Here is a 21,955-nt window from a genome sequence, read left to right as displayed (position 1 = left end):
GAAAGTCATGTCTGTAATTGTATCACCCTAATTTCTTTGATGGGAAGTAGCAAAATCACAGCACCAACTATTACTACTCTGAAGTCTAAAGCTAAAGGAAAGGCAATAGTCCAATTTGGTGCTCAATCAAATCTTACTCTGTTCAATCTATTGGCAAATGTTTTGACCTCCTTGCCAACCACTGTCTTCTGGTTCTTCTCATCTCAACTCTAAAATCATTTCATCTTTCTGCAGAGTTCAAGACAAATTTCCTGCTTGCTATTCAGTATTTACACATATCCTTTAGACCATGGTTCTCATGGTCTGATTTGTGGGTCTTTTGTTATCTGTTAAAAATAAAAAAGATTCTTAGGAGTATAAATAGTTTAAAGAATTAATCACACAAAAGTACATATATAGAGAGAATGGTAAAGATGAGAAGTATTCTCTAATATTGATTAATAATTATTGTAGAATCATGGGGAAAGGAATACACCATCATCACAGAGATGTTATCATTGATGAGCTACCATTTATTAACTTTATACCTCCAGGTCAAAAATCTGAGAGCCATCACCAAGCATACCTTCCCATCATAACAGTGCTCTCTCATACATTAAGGCCAATATCTGTCTTCTTGTAGTTCCTACGAGTCAAATACTCACCATAGGCTCATTGCAGTGATTAATCTACAGTGGCTAACCATTGAGCAAATAGCCTTCCTAAAAATCTAATGAAAATTATATAATAAGTTTTTATTTATTTATTTATTTATTTATTTAGGATTTCTGCAACCGCTTCCCATTTCCCTTCCCCTCCCCCGATCAAGTCCCCCTCCCTCATCTGCTCGAAGAGCAATCAGGGTTCCCTGACCTGTGGGAAGCCCAAGGACCGCCCACCTCTATCCAGGTCTCGTAAGGTGAGCATCCAAACTGCCTAGGCTCCCCCAAAGCCAGTTTTTTATTAGTACCTAGTCATCTTTAGGAATAGCATTTCAATCTATCTCACTACAAAATCCCTAACATTGCCAGTCTGTGGTGGTGCACGCCTTTAATCCCACCGCGAGAGAGGCAGAAACAGGTGGATCTCTATAAGTTCAAGGCCAGCCTAGTCTACAGAGTGAGTTCCAGGACAGGCTCCAAAGCTACAGAGAAACCTTGTCTTGAAAAACAAAACAAAACAAAATACCTAACATTTCTGAACCCAAAACAAAACATGTTGCAGATGAGCTAAAACTGTTTTAAAATAATAATATCTTCAAAAAGTCTAAGTATACAGTTTTAAGAACTGATTGATTTTCTTTGAAATCCAGATGTTACCCTACCTCTTTGATATGAGTGTGTTTTATTGTGAAGAGACACCACGAGCATGACAACTTTTATAAAGGAAAACATTTAATTGGGCTGATTTACAGTTTCAGGGCTTTACCTCATTATTGTCATAGTGGGAAACATGGTAGCATGCAGGCAGACATGGTGTTGGAAAAGGAGTTAAGAGTTCTACATCTTGATCCACAGGCAGCAGGAGACTGTGTGCCATATTGGACATGGCTTGAGCATAAGAGACATCAAAGTCCACCCCCACAGTGACACACTTCCTCCAACAAGACCACACCTCCAACAAGGCCACACCTCCTAAAAATGCCATCCCCTTTGGGACAAACACTCACACACGAGTCTATGGAGGTCATTCCTATTCAAACCACCAGTGGGTGACCTTGAAAGTTCCACAAGAAAATGTCATTAAATTTGGCAAAAGGAAAAACTTCATAGTCAATTCATAATCATTTGTTTGCTCTATTAAATTATTCTGTGTGACTATAAAAGACGGTCTTCAAATGGAGATTGGTTCTTCACACATATGGTATAGATTAAGGATTTATGCATTTGATTTGGTTCTGCTGAGGTAAAAGGATATTACTTTTATAAGACAAAGTCCTGCAAGCGCATCTATGAAGTTACCACCCCACCAACTACAAATGAAAATGTATAGCTTCCTTTAACTCAGTGATTTTCAACCTATGAGTCACAACCCATTTGGGGTCACATATCAGATATTTACATTACAATCCATAACAATAGCAAAATTATATTATAACTTATGAAGTAGCAACTAAAATAATTTTATGGCTGGGGGTCACCACAACATGAGGAAGGATATTAAAGGGTCACAGAACTAGGAAGGTTGAGAACCACTGCTTTAACCCCTCATGGAGTCTTTTTTCCCAGATAAAGCAAACAATCCACATAATAGAGTGATGGGAACATATGAGCTCACATCCCAACTCTACCACCCAATAGTTTCATCATCACAATCAAATCACTTCACTTCAATTTTGTCACCAGGAAAAACAAGGCGATAAAGTGCCTTTATGAGTGAAACGAGGTCTAGGGGAGGTTCTGTACGTGAATACAGGCTTTTCAAGCATTGCATCCGCTGGTAAAACAATACATTTTTGCTGAGAAGAGACACTTACCCAGAATGATACTGAAGTTTGCTTGGCACACATGTGTCAAAGCCTTAAGAGACAGACTGGAGTGGGGGTGTAGAAGCTAAGGCACCAACCATTCATACTTCGCTTTCACCTCTACTGTACACAGCCCAGCACGTCCAGGATCTTACCCAGCTCACCAGCATCTGAGACATCTGAGTTTCAAAGCTACTTCAGAAAAAGGTAAAGCATGGAGCTGGAGAGATGCTCCATCAGTTAAGAGCATTGCTTCTCTTGCAGAGGACCTGAGCTTGGTTCCCAGCACCTGCATTGGGCAGCTCATAACCACCTGTGCCTCCAGCTCCAGGGCGATCCGGCATCCTGGGCCTCTATAACACAGACACATACGCATAATTAAAAATAATAACAACAAATCTTTCTTTTAAAAAGGAAAAGGTAAAACATGCTTAAATATTTGTCCAGAGGTCTGAGAGCAGCCACAAAACAACAACTGAATACAGAGAATTCTGGATCCCTGTTTTGTTGCTTAGTTGTCACCGATATTATTAAGACATACTAGAATATAAATACATCCTTGTGATTGGATTAATAAGTGGACTTGATAAAGAGGGAAAGCAGTTCTTATTTAATTAATGTACACAGAGAAGGGCGAGCTCTATGGAAAAGCAGCTCAGAGCTACAATGAGGAATACATAGTTGCTCTCTGCAAGCTTTCTCGGAAAAAGATTTTTTTTTCTCAAGGTAAATAGAAACAAATGCTTTGATGCATTTTGTACCAAAATATAGATCTCGCAATAAATATTTTACATCATGAAATGAGTTGTTTATTAAGCCCATTTTATGGTTAAAAACAAAAACTGGTTTGTGAGCTAGTTTAAGGCTAGTTTACGTCACTGAGACTCTGCCACCAGGTTGCTCTTAATTGCCAGCTTTGCATCACTGGCTTCTTTTCTAGTTTTTATGGTGGGGGGGGGGTAAAGGTTACACATATAAAGACAGGATTTAAACACAAATGCACAGACAAAAAAGAGCAGCATTCTGAAAGATGGGATGCTGTGGTGTCTTCTGCACTGCAAAGTTTCTCAAAAGATTGCATGTAGGCATCAACTGCAAGCGATTCTTGTGGATAGTAACTAGGTAAATTTTTCTTACTGGTTCTGTTTATTTTAATGTGTCAGGAAATATGTCCAACACATCAAAGTCTTTGATACATCACTGATACTTGCCACTGGATGAGGCACAGTAGAAGCCACTGCCTATGCTGTGTGACCCATGTGAATCACACAAGTAGGGCTTAGATGTGCCCACAATATTCTCAAGTCTCCACTATAGTTTTAGAGACGTGGAAAGCCTGAACACTGATCAGACAAGGATTCCAGTAATATAATCTCAGATCCGGAATTCCTGTGTGTCCTTTTGTGATCTTTTTTGAGACAGGCCATACTGTCCCTGGAAATAACAGCAGAGTAGCTCTAGAAGAGGCTGACTGGCTCAATGTAGGTCATTTGAACTATTAAAGCAGGTCCTGTGCTCTGTGGAATCGGATTTCTTTAAAATATTTTGTTTTTATTTATGTGTACATGTCTGTGTCTGTGTGAGTGCATGTTACAGATGTATACAGGAGCTCATTGAGAACAGAGGAGAGGATAGGATCTCCTGGGACTGAACTTACAGGCAGTTGGGTGCTGCCTGACTCTGGGTGTTGGAAATTGAACCTTGAAGAAAGAGCCCCAATAGCCTTAACCGTTGAGCCATCTCCACAGCCCCTAGGATGAAAACTTTGAATTGGCAAATTTTAAGTTTGACTGCTACATCTAGAAACTGGGGCTAAGGGCAGCCCTGACTGAAACATAAACATAGACACTAGAGGAGATGCCATTTGGGACAAGAAAGCTGAGGAACTGTCTCTCGTTTGCATAATGAGGACAGAAGCTCATACAATACTGTCACGAGGATTAAATGAATAAAGAATGTTTATTGTCTGATGGATCCAGTGAATAGATGGTTTTTAATTTTTGCTACTACTAATGATGATTTTTATGAGAGGAGTGGCTTTCTAAAAACAGTATTAGGGTCACATTTGTTATCTTCATTATTGTATCAACCTACAAATGAAGGATAATTATTTGAATGTAACCTTTGCAGGGCCATTAAGGAAAGCTGTTTCTTCCTGCAATTATGTCTCTAATCTGTTTATCATCCCCATGATAATCGAGGTACTCTGAATTACCACAGTGGAATGTTCAGGATCTCACCAAGGAGTATTTTTCTTCAGTCTTAAATGTTTAGTATGAGTTCGTCATATCTAAATGATTACTGAAGCCAATAATGTTAAGAATGCTATATTAAAAAAATAAATTATGAGGTTATTTTCAGGGCACTAAATAATTTGGTAGCTTAATGTAAAGTTAAAAGTGCAACAAAAATAAAGTTGACAGTAATATCAAGAACCTAGAGATGCTGCTGAATCTTTTCCTTTTTAAATGCATATCATGCAGTCAGGGAGAAGAGTGAAAGCAAATAAAGACTAAAATATGAAGTAAAGATGCTATTGGTCTGAGGGTCAAGCACAGCACCACTGTAACCTTTTGCTTTCTGTTGGTTCAGTTTTGAAACAGGGTCTCACTGTGTGGTCCCAGCTAGCCAGGAGCTCTCTGTGTAAATCAGGCTGGCCTCGAACTTGCAGTTATTCTCCTGCCTCTGCATCTCGAGCACTGGGATTATAGGCATTCACCACCACTCCCAGTCAATAAGAATCCTTGAAACTAGGGGCTGGAGAGATGGCTCCAAGATTAAGAGCACCAACTGTTCTTCCAAAGGACCCGGGTTCAATTCCCAGCACATGGCAGCTCACAACTGTAACTGTAACTCCAGTACCAGGGGAGCAGACACCCTCACAAAGACATACATGCAGGCAAAACACTAGTGATCATAAAATATAATAAAATATATAAAAATATAAATAAAATTATATTTTAATATAATTAAAATAAAATAAAAATAAATAAAATTTAAAAAGAATCCTTAAAACTATATAGTTGAATAATTATGATATAAACAAGCATAAATTTAAAAAGCTATCCAAATTACACATGTGGTTCATTGTTCTGTAAGCAAAGATTATCATCTATTAGGATTACCATAAAAAAATACACATAGCAAATTAAAGCATTAAGCTTCTTTGTCAACAAGATACAAAAATAAGTCAAATCACGTTTTTTGAAATATAGCTACAGTATGTTCATTAGTCTTTATCAATGCAAATATCAACAATGTTCAAGAGAAACGAGACAGGAATAGGCAAACTATTATCGAAATATCATAAATAAAATAATGCAGATTAAGTAATAGAAGGAATTTTAAAAGCCTGAGACTAAATATAGTGGCAACTTGGGATTTTAGAAAATGTAAAACTGTTTGCCAAAGGAAACACAAAATGGAGTTTATCCTAAAATTAAATCCTATCCAGTCCATAAAATTAAATGATATATAAACAGAGGTGGCCCCTCTCCTGTATTCGCGCAGCGTAAACAGCTGAAACACTCTCAGGGCAAAGCCACTTCTGTTTGTAGCTGTTTTAGGCTCTAAGTTTCCTTGTACTTTATTAGTTCCTAAAGAAGAAAGTGGAACATTTCAGTAGATAAATAAATACTGTATTTACTTTAATAGCAATGTAAATGCGTGTGGCTTTTAAAAAGTCACCCCCAAAAAGCATTTGAGCTTTCACTTTTATTAAAGTGAATTTTTCCTTAGGATGCTTGAATTTAATATGTTCATGAAGGATACTGGCCTGCCACTTTCTTCTGTTGGGACATCTTCATCTGATTCTGGTATAAAGCTAACACTGACTTCATGGAATGAGCTGTGAACTGTTCTTCTCTCTTCAGTTTTTGAAAGAATTTCTAATAAATGATTGTATGTTTTTTAAAAAACAGAATTCCCAATGAAGCCATTGTGCATTCTATTATTGTCAATGGAAGATTTTAAATTAAAATTCAGTTTTTTAAGCAGATATAGAATTATTCAGATTATCTATTTCTTCTTGAGTAAGCTCTTGTGTTTTGTGTCTTTTAAAATCAATCTGTCCCATTTCATTTGAGTGCTAAATTTATTGGCATGGAGATCTTCATACTATCCCCACACTGTCTTTAATAACCGCATATCCTGTAGTGATGTGTTTTCATTTAAGTGGCAATTTGTGTTCTACATCACTTTTTATCAGTTTTGATAAAGGTTCGTTCATTTTATTTACCATCTTATTGAACAAACTTTCTGTTATTGAAGAACAAGTATCATCAATTTTTTCCTATTCTTTTACAGCTCATTGATATCTGTTCTGATGCTATGATTTCCGTTCTTCTACATATGTTGGGCTTATTTTACTTTCTAGTTCCTTCAGGTAAAAAGTATCTCTTTATTTTTATACTTATATTTCAATTGTTTCTTGTAATGAGCATATAGTTTGGCCAAATTTTAATATAATCTAATAATCTCTGCATTTTATTTAGAGTGTCTGGCTTAATCGTGGGAGAGGTTGTCTGTTTTTAAGGATTCATGTGATTAGATACTCAAGTACAAACTCCTTCTATCTCAATGGCTCTACAGAATCTCTTCTGTACTATAAGTTAACATAGTCACAGAGTCTAAGGCTTAGCGGCAGACACATGTGGGACCACTGTTCTGCATAACAGGGACTGTTCTAGCCCTCCTCTCTCTCCTGGACTAACTGCTGATCCATGTCCTGCTTAGATTCTTCAGAGGAAGTTATTTCTCTTTTGCCTATGTTAAAATCTTAAGTGTTTTTTATTTGTTATTGCCCTTTATGAGTCCTCTAGATAAGCTTGATGTTAATCTTGTCAGGTTGTCAAATATTTTCTTCCTTCTGTGGGTTATTTTACTCTTGCTAGTGCCCTTTGATGCTCAATAGTCGAAGTTTTTCATGAAGTCAAATTTGTCTTTTTGTTGTTGTTGTTGTTGTTTCCTGTGACTTTGGAGTTAAAACCAGGAAGTTATTATTGAACTCAATATCATGAAGAATGTTCCTGCTTCTGGTTAAGAACTGTATAGTTCCCAATCTTATGTTTAGGCCTTTATATAAGGTTCAGACTTCATTCTTTCGCATGCAAATATCACTTTCCAGTCCCATTTGTTGAAGACTGCCCTTCCTCCCTCAGTTATCTTAGCATCAGAGTGTAAGAATTCACAAGACTCTCTATTTGGATCCATTGGCCTATGCGTTTGTATAACATCGCTTTGACTGCTGCAGAGTTATATAGCAAGTTTTGAAATGAGAAATGTTAACATCAGCCTTGCTATTTTCCAAAATCATGTGGAATAGTTAGAGACTCTTGAAATCCCACAAGAATTTTCTGAAGAGATTTTCTGTTTCTGCAAAAGTTCCCATTAAGATTTAGACAGAGATAGCATTAAATCTACAGGTTCTTGAGGGTGATTTTAATTTCTTAACAATATTAATCCTAGGAATGATTATTTATCTACTCAGTAGAATTTATTTTCTTATACTTTTTTTTATTTTTTGTAATCATAATTACGTCATCCCCCCCTTCCTTTTCCTCCCTGTGACATACAGCCTGCCTTGCTCTCTCTTAAATTCTTGGTGTCTTTGTGTGTGTGTGTGTGTGTGTGTGTGTGTGTGTGTGTGAATTCCTAAATACATAAATATAACCTGCTCAGCCCGTATAATGCTATCTATATGTACATAATCTCAGGGTTAATCACTTGGTGTTGGATACCAGTTGGGGAGGCTCTTCTCTGGGAAGACCATTTCTCTCACTCTCAGCATTCCCCAATTGCACATAGTTCTTTGTCTACAGCTAAAGACCAGCGAGCTTTTCCCTTTCCTTGTTAGCATGTCCATTGGTGTCTTGGTTGGTCAGATCTCCTTTAGGCAGCCATGTTGGTGAGACTTTATGGGTATAGCCTCTCTGTCATTTCTAGAGACAAAATTTCACAGCAAACTTCCTGCTTCCCCGGCTCTTACAATCTTTCCAGCTCTTCTGCAATGATCCCTGAGGCTCGGGTGCAGGGATTGCATTGTAGATGTGTAAGCTGGGACTGGGTACCACAGTCTCTTGTTTGCTGCATTTTTTATTGGTTGTGGTTTTCTGTAAGGATCTCCTTGGTAGAATGTTTTAATGAAGCTGCCTAGACCATTGGCTGGATAATTTTAAATTACTAAGTCTATCTCTTTATTACAAATTGAGTCAGACATTTTGAAATATTTTTTAGCAAATTAGTTTATCAATTTACCTAGCTATCCAGCTCCACTAGTCTGTCTAGTTTTATAACAAATCATATAATTTGTTGACATATACTTTATATAGTTATCCATTGTATTTATTTATAATATCTTTTATTTCCCTATGACTGGCAGTATTATTCTTTCTTTAATTTCTGATTTTAGTAATTTAATTGTCTACCCAAGGTCAGCATGACTAGATGTTTATCAATAACAGCAATCTGTTATTAATTTTTTTCAGCCAGTTTTCCACTTTTTGTTTGCTTGTTTTTGGTTTTGTTTTTTGAGACAAGGTTTCTCTGTGTAGCCTTGACTGTCCTGGAACTAGCTGGCCTGAAACTCACAGAGATCTGACTGCCTGACTTTTTTTTAAAATTTATTCTTATTTATGTGCATGTGTATGTAGGTGCCTGAGGAGGCCAGAAAAGGTCATTGGGTTCTCTGGAATTAGAGTTACATTATAAGAATTCACTGACAGGAGGGCTAGGAATTGAGCTTGGGACCTCTGCAAGAGCAGAAAATGCTCCTAACTACTGAGTCATCACTCCCGCCCTTTAAAAAAAAATCTTTTTTTAATTTTTTAATGACTTCTTTATTCTTATTATGTCTTATGTGGGTATCAGGTCCCCTGGAGTTACAGATAGTTGTGAGCTGCCATGTGCATGCTCTTAATCACTGGGCCATCTCTCCAGGCCCAGTTTTCGATATCTAGTTCATGTATTTCTTCTATTTATTTATTTATTTATACAGTATCCTGCCTGTAGGCCAGAAGAGGGCATCAGATCTCATTACAGATGGTTATGAGCCACCATGTGGTTGCTGGGAATTGAACTCAGGACCTTTGGAAGAGCAGTCAGTGCTCTTAACCACTGAGCCAACTCTCCAGCCCCATGTATTTCTTCTTTAATCTTATTTTCCTCATCTTCTTGCTTTGTGTTTACTTTGCTCTTCTCCTTAAGGATCTTATAGAAGAAAGCTCAGATAATAACTTTAGATTTTCTCCTTCTTTTCTAAGTGCTGGAATGTATAAAGCTCTCTTTCCCACCATGCAGCGTATTTGCTGGATGTCGCAGACTCTAGCATACTGCGCTTTCATTGCCATTTATTTCAAAGTATTTTCTAGTTTTCTTCGTCATTTCTTCGTTGGACCATTCTTAAATTGTTTTGTTCATTTGTCTCTTTAAGTGAGCTCTCATCATGGAGCCTAGGCTGGCCTCTAATTTCTAGCCATCATCCTGTGTCAGTCACAGACTGCTAGGATAATAGGTATATACCACCTTGTCTATCTTAGCCCATTGCTTATTTAGTAGCTTGTTATTGGGGACTCTGATCTCTGGGCTTGTTCCTAGATAACTTTAGGGTTACTTCTTTGCAGAAGAAACAATGAGAACAAGAAACAGTAACTAGCCAGGTAGGGCTGGGCCCCAGAGGCCCAGTTCCAAGGAGTCCTCTCTGGAGGCTAGGAATGCTAGAGGAGAACTCTGTTTCCTTGTCTCCTGCTCGCACACCTTTGCCAAAAGTCTGGACGCAAGTCAGTGACTGAAACTGAGGGGAGGCATCTGGACCCCAGGTGGGACACCTGAACTGACAAGTCCAGGCCCCTCCCCATGCCTCACCCAGTTCCTAGCACAAATCTCTGAAAGGTTCCCAGGCCTAAAGCTTTCTGGTGCTCTCTGATTCTCTCTGTGTCCTTCTCTTAACGCAAGCCCTACATCGCACTTTTCTGAAAGCCATAAAAAAACAGAAGCATATCATTTATTTTTCATATATTTGTGCAATGCTCACATTTCCTTGTTATTTTTGTTTTGTTGTGTTCTGTTTTATTAAAACATAGTCTCATAGATCCTGAACTGGCCTTAAGCTTGCCCTGTAGCCAAGGATGGCCTTGAACTGCTGATCCTCCAGTGTCTAACTTGCAAGTGTGTGTTCCTCCACACTTGGTTTATATGATGCTGGGGATTGAACCCAGGATTTCATGCACACTGGACAAACTCTACCAGTTCATTGGGTAGCTGTGTTTGTTTGCCATGCCCCGCACCACTAAGCTACACCACCAGCCCTTGGTGTTTAATATAAGTACGTTGAGGCTACAGGAGTACTCTGTTGATGTGAAGCCCTTTCAGCTTAGTGGGGCTCATTTTGTGATCTACCATCAATCTAGTCCAGAGGATATTGCTTGTGTGCTCAAGAAAATGGGGTCCCACTGCTGGAGTGGAGTGTTCTATAGGCATCAGTAGGCCTGTATGATTAAGATGCTGTTCACATCTAATGTCTCCTTGTTGATCTTCTACCCACTTACTTTATTCATTGCTGAGGATAGGACATTGAGGCCTGCTGCTATTGAATTGTCTGTTTTGCTAGTTTTTAATTTATGTGTTTTGAGACTCAGTTGTTAGGTTCATGTATGTTAGTAACTGTTATATACTTAAATGTTATATATATATATATAGTTATATCTTTCTTATGATGTTATAAAGTGATCCTCCTTGTCTCTAATAACAGTTTTTGTGCTGAAATATGTTTTTTTTTTCTCTAGTGCCAAGACCAAGAGATTAACATCCAGCATAGAGTGGAGGGCAGGGCTCACAAGCCTCCACCCCAGCTGAGGAGCTATTGACAATTAATGGCTACAAGGGGAGGAAGGGTCACTTTTCTTTAGGGGTATGGTTGGTCCCTGGTGTATCAACCATGCTCCAGTGGGTGACCCCATACTGCGCTTATATGAGCAACAAAATTTGAATTCAATGGAATATAAAAAGAAAGATTTTTTAAAAGAGAACGTGAAGTTGGCAAGGAGAGGATTAAATAGCCTCAAAATACATTGTAGGCAAAGGACCAGATAAACAGATGATGGACATCAGAGATGCAGCTCATAGAGAAGAGAAATCTAGTCACACAGACTGACTAACAGGGTCTCTCATGTCCACAGAGTTGAAGAGATCAAGGAAGATCTAGAATCCCAAAGCAGGGTCAAAGGCAGATACAGAGAACCTGAAAGAAGTTGATACTAAAGGACCAGCCTGGATTGATTTGATACCCGGAAACCAAGAAAGCACTTGGATTTTCTGCGTTCATGACCTGCGTTAATCCAGAATCTGTGACAAGGATTACACAGCCTAGGGAGCTAACCAGCCCAGTTGTAAAAGCAAGAAATACTCTATGTGACTAACTTACCACCAGCTACCTGAGTTCTGTTTCATGTGTGATCCTCTCAGCATGCTCTCATGATGCTGATTTATCTCAGTGGTTACAATGATGCCAGCTAGTTGTGAAAAGCTGATTCCTAAATAGCTATCTGAGGAGGGGAGAGTGCAGTTGGCTCCAGATTCAATAGCAAATTGTCTTTGCCCCTAAGGAATTCTGAAATGTCACTGATTAGTCACCATAGAGTAGAGAACACACGTTTTCTGTGTGGTTTAGCTTTTCTTTATAGTAGTAGATTACTTTCGTAATGAAATAATAACTTTTTCGTGTGTACAGTAAACACTGATTAAAACTTAAATATGTATGTTCATTTTAATATGAAGCAAGTTTTTGTTTTGTTTTGTTTTTTAGAGACAGGACTCTCTATGTAGTCCAGGCTGACCACACACTCAGGACCCTTCTGTTCTCAGCCTTCCAAGCGCTGGGATTACAGGGATGTGTCCTGGTGCCAAGCTAATTACATTGTTCATGTTAAGTTCTCTGATTGGAGTTCCAGTGTTGTAACATAAATTACCTGACACCTATAACATATATTACAGGATGCCTGAAAACCTAGATTCCTGGGCACCCTTAGTTACACTCCTACATTGTTGTCCCTTCATGCTCACAGCACTGGGGTCCCTAATGTGGAAGCATTATGCTGAATCCTTCCATCCCTTTCAGCAAGCAGGGAAGGAACAAGAAATAATGGGAACAGTGATGGCCAGTGCCAAGGAGAATCTGAGGCTTCTGAATAGCAGCAAAACCTTCGTTAAGCGTGTGTGCCCCCTAGTTACCTGCATATGTGCATTCCTGGATCTGTGACTCCTTCAGCTATCCTTTCACTCCCGAGGAGGGTACCCACTCATTCGCCCATAAGGAAATTCTTCAGAATCAAGTGGGTGGTAATTGCTTACTGTTATCTGCCTACTGCACTGAAAGGGTTATAACTGCAATCTGGAGGAAAACTTTCATGATAAGAAACAAACAAACAAAACCCCTCAGCATTTCTAGAAGTAGCACCACTTCCAAGTTGGAATCAAAGTCAAACCATAGCCTTCTCACAATATTGCTCTGTCATGCTCACCAAGGTGTTACATTTCTAAAGCAAAATCAGACTTGACTTAAAGAGAAGAAGAAAGTAAGAGTTTGACAGCAGGACGGATTACCCTGATCCATGGCTGAGTAGCAGATTTGTAACCGTTTTGCTTTGCCCTGTGAGGGGCCCTTCTCACTGTAGCTCTGCTTATTGTGCCCTCCTGGTTCTCTACTGTTTCTGTCTGCTCAACTCAGATTTAGAAATATAGGTGTAGACAACGGGAAGTATCTAAAATCCACTTCAGCTGAGGAAATTGAAGCCTGGGGTGTGAATTAAATCTCCCAGTGTTAGCTGAATAAAGACTGCTAGTCCTGCCTCTTCATTTTGTGCCCTTTGCTTCAAAAATAGCATTCATTTGTTTATTCAGACTTATTGGGAATGACATCTATCAACAGCTTCCCTTAGTTAAACAGCATGGACTCCCAGTCTCTGCACTCCTGATCTCCATTTGTTTTCCCGATTTCTGGACTCCTGATCTCAGGTTGGCACTTTTATGGGGAGGGTGCCACAAAGTATGTATAATATTCTAATAAATACACATTACAAAGACAATCTAATCTTTTTAAGACCTATAAATGATTTGGCATAATAAATACCATAGGAGCATTAATTTCTTGGATTAAATTTATTCATTGCAGGGCATGGTGGCTCCAGCCTAAAATCTCAGCTAGAAAGGTGGATGCAGGAGGACTGTCTGGAATATGAGGTCAACCTGTCTCATAAACTAAACGACAAAAGATGTTTGTTCATTCATGATGCTCAATAACATCTGACAAAGGGAGGAGAAGACTGCTGAATAATAACTCACGAAAATCATCAGCCTTAGTTCTACTCAGAAAACTAACTTAGAAACCGGGCATGGTGTCACTTGCCAGTAATCTCAGTGCTCGAGAGGTAGAGACAGAAGGCTAGGAGGATAGGAGGTTCAAGGGCAGCCTGAGCGAGAGAGCAAAACATTGCCTAAAAAATATTTCAAAATTACATCTAAATTAGTACCAAATGCTGCAGAAACTCTATTGTCCTGGAGTGCAGAAAAAAAGGGTGTATAGCCCAACCATGTAAAGGATAAGCTGGGTGATCTGGGCTAAACCACTTAAACTTCTCTGGTCTTAACTTCATTGTGCATAAAATGAAAATTCTGAGGCCGAGCGGTGGTGGTGCACGCCTTTAATCCCAGCACTCGGGAGGCAGAGGCAGGCAGATCTCTGTGAGTTTGAGGCCAGACTGGGCTACAAGAGCTAGTTCCAGGACAGGAACCAAAAAGCTATGGAGAAACCCTGTCTCGAAAATAAAAAAAAAAAAAAAAAAAAAAAAAAAAGAAAAGGAAAATCTGAAAAACAGTTATGAGGATCAAATCAATTAATGCATGAAAGATTGTTTCAGTTCAAAAGTCAGAGACTATATGTACCAGGATGGCAAAAAACTATATGTGTTGTATCTCTGGCATCTAACATTGCCTGACATATGGTAAGCAACCCATAAACATTAAATGAATTCATGATTTAAAAAATGAAGATGATTATAAGGGAAATATTTATGAAGGAATAAAGTCAAGTATATAAGTAGACCAGATGCGGGCACAAACGTCTCCACTTCTGACTAAAAATGATTGGCATCTCTCCATTCTCAAAAAGAGGCAGAGATAATATAAGCAAAGAAAGATTGGTTATTGGCCAGTCCCTAACTCTGTCCCTGTTAGTTCTAGTCCAATCATTCCCATCTCTCCTACTACTGAATTTTTTTTTTATGAAATATTTTATTTTTATTTAGAATTTTTTTTCAGATGGAATATCATATAGCCCAGGCTGGCCTTGAACTTACTGTGTAGCCGAGGATGGCCTTGAACTTCTGATTCTCCTGCCTCCCCCTCCCAAGTGCTGGGATGACAGGTATCATCATACATGGTCTTACGTGGTGCTGGGGATCCAGTCCAGGGCTTTGGGTATGGCTGGCAGGCATGGTACCAACTGAGCGACATCCCCAGTCGGAGTTCAGGAGTTTTGTTTTTTTTTTTATTTTTTATTTTATTTTTCATTTATTTTATTTTATTTTTTTTAATTTATTTATTTATTAAGGATTTCTGCCTCGTCCCCACAACCGCTTCCCATTTCCCTCCCCCTCCCCCAATCAAGTCCCCCCCCCCCCATCTGCTCGAAGAGCAATCAGGGTTCCCTGACCTGTGGGAAGCCCAAGGACTGCCCACCTCTATCCAGGTCTCGTAAGGTGAGCATTCAAACTGCCTAGGCTTCCACAAAGCAGTGTTTCGGTTTCTCAGGAAATTCGGGATCAACCTACCCCTGGATCCAGCAATACCACTCTTGGGAATATACCCAAGAGAGGCCCTATCATACAACAAAAGTATATGCTCAACTATGTTCATGGCAGCATTGTTTGTAATAGCCAGAACCTGGAAACAACCTAGATGCCCTTCAACGGAAGAATGGATGAAGAAAGTATGGAATATATACATATTAGAGTATTACTCAGCAGTAAAAAACAAGGACTTCTTGAATTTTGCATACAAATGGATGGAAATAGAAAACACTATCCTGAGTGAGGTAAGCCAGACCCAAAAAGAGGAACATGGGATGTACTCACTCATATTTGGTTTCTAGCCATAAATAAAGGACATTGAGCCTATAATTCATGTTCCTACTACTGAATTTTTAAAAGCATGTCATTGCACATGGACCCCATCAATTTCAGAATCATCAAGCCATCATATCGCATGCTTTTTTTTTTTTTTTTTTTTTGGTTTTTCGAGACAGGGTTTCTCTGTGGTTTTGGAGCCTGTCCTGGAACTAGCTCTTGTAGACCAGGCTGGTCTCGAACTCACAGAGATCTGCCTGCCTCTGCCTCCCGAGTGCTGGGATTAAAGGCGTGTGCCACCACCGCCCGGCTCACGTGCTTTGATTAAGACTTGTATATATAGCCAGGTGGTGGTGGCACAGGCCTTTAATCCTAGTACTTGGGAGGCAGAGGCAGATGGATCTCTGAATTTGAGGCCAGACTGGTCTACAGAGCAAGTTCTGGGACAGCCAGGGCTACACAGAGAAACCCTGTCTCCAAAAATAAACAAATAAAAACAACAACAAAAACATTAAAAACAAAAAGATTTATATATGTCTTCTCTTTGGTCATTAAAAACCAGCACTGTCTTTCATTTGTATTATATGTGACTAGACCAGAGTTCTTTCTGCTCTTATCCCTCTCCAGAGTCTAGAGTAACCAGGGAGAAAGTTGGCAGACTAAATGACAGCTTAAGAAGGTCAGTGAAAATTTCTTTTACTTCAAGTTCTAAATTATAACAGCCAAATGCCTTGAGGATAGGGGATCTGTTTACAGTTGTGTTGATCTGAATTGTCCTCTGCCAGTCTTATATCTGTTTTTCATCATACACACAGGAATTTCATTAAAATGTTCTTCTCTGTCATACAGACCAGGATTTTGTAGGCCTTTGGAGGAAGAGATTCATGCCTACATATAAACTAAGAAGCCACACTGCCTCAATGGAACGCATGTCCTTAGTACCTGGCAGACCTATAGAACACTTCAGAGCACACACGCTTTGAAGCACCCAAACAAAATTCAAAATGCTTAGTCTAGACAATCACCTTCAATTCACTTAGAAAGTCTCAGCTAATTGGCAGCCTCTACCCCCTCCAGTACAGATCAAGCACACTGGTCAGATAAAAATCCACCTTTTTGGAGGAACAAAGACAGTTCTACTTGGGCTGGAGAGCTGGCTCAGTGGTTACAAGCACTTACTGCCCTTGCAGAGGACCTTGGGTCACCTCCCAGCACCCACATGGTGGCTCACAACCATCTGCAACTCCAGTTCCAGGGGAATCTGATGCAACTCTTTTGACTTTGGTGGGCAGCAGGAACATGCATGGTCCCTATATATATATACATACAGGCAAAACATGTAAACACATAAAATAACTTTAAAAATTAGAAAAAGAAGGAAACATTAGTTAAAAAAAGAATTCTACTTGCAAAAAAAAACATTGTGATGATAAATAAGGCTTTGATCTTTGAAGGTTACAGAAGACTAATGAGCTAATGTGTAAAATGTGTTTGAATTGCGTGTGTGCAAAAGGCTCTATGGAGACAGGAGATATGAGGATGCAAGAAACCTCTGTGTTTAGAGATCCCCTGTCTTCTGAAGAACAGAGTAAGTTTTACATAAACTACTTGCAAATGTGTATGTTAAAATTCATTCTGTCAAACCAGCCAAGATAGGTTGAAGAATGTTTGTTGTTATTTCCATCATAACAAATAAAAATTTAAGCTTCTGACAAAAGATTTCCCAAGAAACTTCCAACACAAAACCATGACTATTAGGTAATGCCCTCATATTAGGACAAACTTCAATGTCAAGTTCAGCTCTTGGTCAATCTTGCAAGAAAGCTCTAGTCCTTGCCCCTTCCAATACTCCAAAGGCATCCCTGTGGGGTTCCTTTGCTATCCTAATTGACAAATAATTAAAAATTTAAAATCACAAAGCACATTCTCTTTGGGGGTACCTTGTCAGAGCCCAGTGCTAGCCCGGACCCTCAATTATTTCTCTCGACCAGACCCCATTATAAACTCTCTCTGGACCGGCGTGGAGGTGTGGGAATAAAGACACAACTCACATGGCTTTATTGGGAGGGAGATTCTCAGTGGTCCCTCATGAAGTCCTGAGTTCACATCCTGAGGAATTCCTCTCATTTATTCTCCAAACAGCTTTTATACCAAAACATAAACTGAGTGGGAAATACACCAGTATTCTGTCTCCTAGGTAACCAGGTGAATGGCATTTTGTCACTTCTGCCTCTACCTGTCTGCTGTCACTAGGCTTGAATCAGCATCTCTATAAGGCATCCTCTAAATTACAAAGAAAGGAGCAACAACATCCTGACCTTTTGTTAGGGCAGTGACAGCCTGTCTGCAGGGCTGTGTGACCACCTCAGGTGGGGCCCTATGGCTTCAGAGCCTGGCTGCCACACCATATAGAAGTATGGGCCTACAGTACCTGAGCCATCAAAGTATATTCAACAAATAATGTTAACAACTGTGACCATATAATGGATTTTTATAACTTAAGAGTTCAATTCAGTGACATGCAAACATTTCTAAGCTTCTTCAGGCAAGTCCTTTCTCTTAAAAGTATACAAAAATCTTATTTCTTCCTGAGTCATCTCATCTCTTTTTTTTTCATCTCATCTCTTGCACTTAACAATTTTACATAGGAAAATTAATTTTTCATGAACCCTCCAAAATAATAAAGTGAGACACAAAAGTTAGCCAAAGTACTTTTTTCTGGTTGGGATGTCAAAAACATTGGGTATATTCTCTTCTCATAGATGCCTGTTGGCCAATAAGTCTCCCATTTGTTGGTTCAAAATCAGTATCATTTTGTCATAGAACTTTACTTGATGACATCATCTTCTTGAACTCATTGAATCTTAAATATTTTCTAGAATAATCAAGTGAAAAATTTGTCTTAGGAAAAAAGCCCAAATGGCAGAGATAGGAAGAGGATATATATATATATATATATATATATATATATATATATATATAAATTGATTAAGCTCTTGCTCCTCCTTAGGTGACTTTAGTTAAAAAATACAATGACAACCAGAGGACAAGGGCCATTCTTGACCTTTTGGGACACAAAGGAAACCCTTTTCTTCAAGGAGCTTACATTCCAAAGAATATTAGGAATCACTTGAGGGAGAAATCTAAATCGTTCTAAAAAATCATTCTAAAAGTGATCCCTCGGCACCACCTCAGACTTACTGAGATAGGGATTTCAGAAATGGAACTACAGAATCTAAATTTTAAATATAAATATAAAGCATCTCAGGTAGTTCTATAGATAATAATGCTTGAGAACCACAGCACTGGTGATCTGAGAGACATGCACAGAATGTATCAGAAAAAAATCAGTTGAGGGATTATCTTTTAGAGACATAGAAAAGGAAAGAGGAAAATTGAGATCACCTACCTAAAGCCCATGCTGGATGAGAGCTGGGATCTTCTTCAAGTCATGAATCCCTATTCTCAAGAAGTAGAAGACTTTGCAGATATTACTTCCATGAAGTATGCAAGATATTCCAAGTACCTTTAGGGTTAAAAATATGACATAAAATGTCTGTGTAGTGTAGTATGATAAACATTTGACTAAGGGGTGAGAACTCTTTTCTGATTAAAAAAAATCATCAGAAAAATATAATTCTGAGAATCATATGAAATAAAATCAAAGAGATTCTGTCTGTGGTCTAGGAATCCTAGCTTTTAATATTAGAACTATAATTTCCTCATTCCCACAGGAATTAATTGTGGACCAATTTAATATAGCTGGAATTTTTATTACTTCTACTTCACAGAAAACTGAGATATTCTCATCCTTTCTTCCTTTGGGGGAATCAACATATGCCTGGGTTTGAGATTTCGGCTTTCCGATCTGAGCATGATTTACATGTGGATACAGCATGCTGCTTTCAACAGTTCAGAAAACTGCAAAGATTCGTGGACTTGTTAATGAGTTTGCTGACCATGAACAATTTACTCAAGCCACCGTGGGGGCTCAGCTTGTTCATCTGTAAAATGGGTAGCCAGTTGTATCTTATTAAACCAAAACGCCCAAGACCTTGTAAGAACTCTCTGAAATAAAAGGGCTTATTGAGGGGCTGGAGAGATGGCTCAGTGGTTAAGAGCATTGCCTGCTCTTTCAAAGGTCCTGAGTTCAATTCCCAGAAACCACATGGTGGCTCACAACCATCTGTAATGAGGCCTGGTGCCCTCTTCTGGCCTGCAGGGGTACGTGTAGGCAGAACACTGTATACATAATAAATAAATAAATAAATATTTAAAAAAAATAAATAAATAAAAGGGCTTATTGAGCCATTACTGACGCTAGCAGAAAAATAGATGAGTAGGTGCTGGGACAGATTCTACAACCACCACCATCCGGGCTATAACGTTAATCCCCCAGCTCCAAAACGTCAGAGTACTTTACAAAGCAAACATTGCTACATACATATTATTTACATTGGGTCTACATTGGGTACTGGTAACAAGGGTGGGATTACCTGAAACAGCAAAGGTTTTGCCATGGGAGAACAACTAGGAAAGAAGCCAGGGCCTCTTGATTGGCTGGGGCTGCAAGAAGGATACATTGGCACCTAGGCAGTCAGGGCAGGCTTCAGTGAAGGTTTTAAAGTACATTCAAGAACATAAAAACAGTCTTTTGTGCTCTGGGGTCCATTGCTTGCTACTGATTTAATCTCCCCAACCATCTCTCTTTTCTTTCATCCCGTGGCCCTTTGTAATTAAATGTAGGACATCTCGGAATGTTTCTCTTATCAATCTGTCTTCCTGGCCTAGGCTCTTGCCGCTCATCCATGACGCTTCCCACACTAGTCCTAACTGAGGTTTATGTGGGAGGATCACATGGGATCATTTTCGTGAAAGTGCTCCGTAAGCTGTAAAGCACTATACAGATGAAGTGGATTATTATTAGTCTTTTATGAAACTCAGCCATAAAGACGCAAAGTGACCCAGAAAAAAGAAAACAGGGTAGGCCAATCTGAAATACATCTACAGTGTTGGAACACAGCCTTCATACACAGTCGGTGGGTTCTTAATAAGTACTGAGGGAGCGAAGAAAAACTCCAAGCACAGGCTCATGCCTCTGCCACATAAGGACCGAAAGCAAGTAGAGAGACACACACTTAGAGTCAGGGATAGGGCTTCACACACAACCAGAATGCCCCAAAGAGCATACGGTTTTCACGTGTAAGTTACCTGGCATGAAAGAACACTAAATACATTTAATAGAGTAAAGCCATGCTCCACCCTCACCCCAAGCACACAATGAGACAGTTATGTCTTTACCTTCCATCCTTCAAATGCAGTCTTGTAGAAATAGCAGACCCTTAGTAAGACTGAAACTTGCCCTGCATCTGGTTCATGGTAGATCTTCACAACTACTCCAGCAACCTCTGAGGAAGCAAGGTCTGTTTGGGATCTGCAAAGACGATTTTAGTGAGACTCGATTTTAAGTCAAATCAGATTCATCCTTTAATACTAACCCCACCCAGCAGAAACAGGAAAGGAGATGGGGGATTACTTATCTGCTGTATAAAACAACTCTCTATAGAATATTTTGTCACTTTCCTCTGATAGAAAGGATATGACTCAAATTTAAATATTCCAATTGTATTGAGTATAACTTTTGACAGCCATTTGTAGAATGAGGCAACCCCACAGTGGGAGACACCAAACTTAAAAAATGCAGTAGAAAAATATTTTTTTCTGGGTGGGCCTTAATTGCCTTTTCTTCCCCCATTGCAAATGTATTTTTATTCTGGGTGACATTTTCAAAACAGGAGTTTTTTTTCCCCATTGTTGAAATGAAGCAAACAAGTTTACTTTCAGAGTCTCAGAAATGCCCAGCATGGGGGACAGGGTGGGGACATGTTTTCCACTGGCCATTTGCCTGTTTTTTCCTTGGGCAGCCTTGCCTGTTGGCTCCTCTAGGAAGGCCCCTGGGGCTGCCTGGTGGAACTGATTGTAAAACAATCTTGTGCAGTAAGAATGAATGTCTCCAGTCTCTCCAAGACCACCCAGAACATGACCAATCTTTGGCAACTGTCTACGGGTTTCCCCAGTGTTGGGTTAGCTCTGGTTTCTGAGTCTTTGAGACAACATGGCCATGGGTATATTTCTTCTTGTAGTTTGTTACTTTAAGACAAAAGAGGAAGACACCTCTCCTCTCATCAAAAACCTATGAAGAATTCACTTCATCAGTTTATGTTCTTTCTGGGAATACAAGAATACAAGAACCAAGCAAAACCGGCCATGCTAGAGAGAAAAATTTAAGGAAACAAACATTTGCTAGAGGCTTTCATGAACGACTGTCCCTGGGCCTTTGGCATCAAGCCATCCTAGGATGGTAACCATCTCTAGCATCCACAGCGAGGGTGGG

At 39.3% G+C, this 21,955-nt stretch overlaps 1 long non-coding RNA gene across 1 annotated transcript in view; it reads right to left on the bottom strand.

Annotated features, from left to right (window-relative positions):
• LOC121446776 overlaps positions 1-20,980 on the bottom strand; it is a 132,310-nt gene extending 111,330 nt beyond the window's left edge. The window contains exons 1-2 of the long non-coding RNA XR_005974128.1: positions 20,863-20,980; positions 18,971-19,087 (exon numbers count right to left, since the gene is read on the bottom strand). This is a non-coding gene — a long non-coding RNA (uncharacterized LOC121446776). The remainder of the gene's footprint in view (positions 1-18,970; positions 19,088-20,862) is intronic.
• Positions 20,981-21,955: the final 975 nt, after the last annotated feature.

Source organism: Microtus oregoni, unplaced genomic scaffold (assembly GCF_018167655.1).
Source record: "Microtus oregoni isolate MIOR12 unplaced genomic scaffold, Mior012 000004F_ref0000308, whole genome shotgun sequence".
Taxonomy (NCBI): Eukaryota; Metazoa; Chordata; class Mammalia; order Rodentia; family Cricetidae; genus Microtus; species Microtus oregoni.
This window is presented reverse-complemented; position numbering and strand designations above follow the sequence as displayed.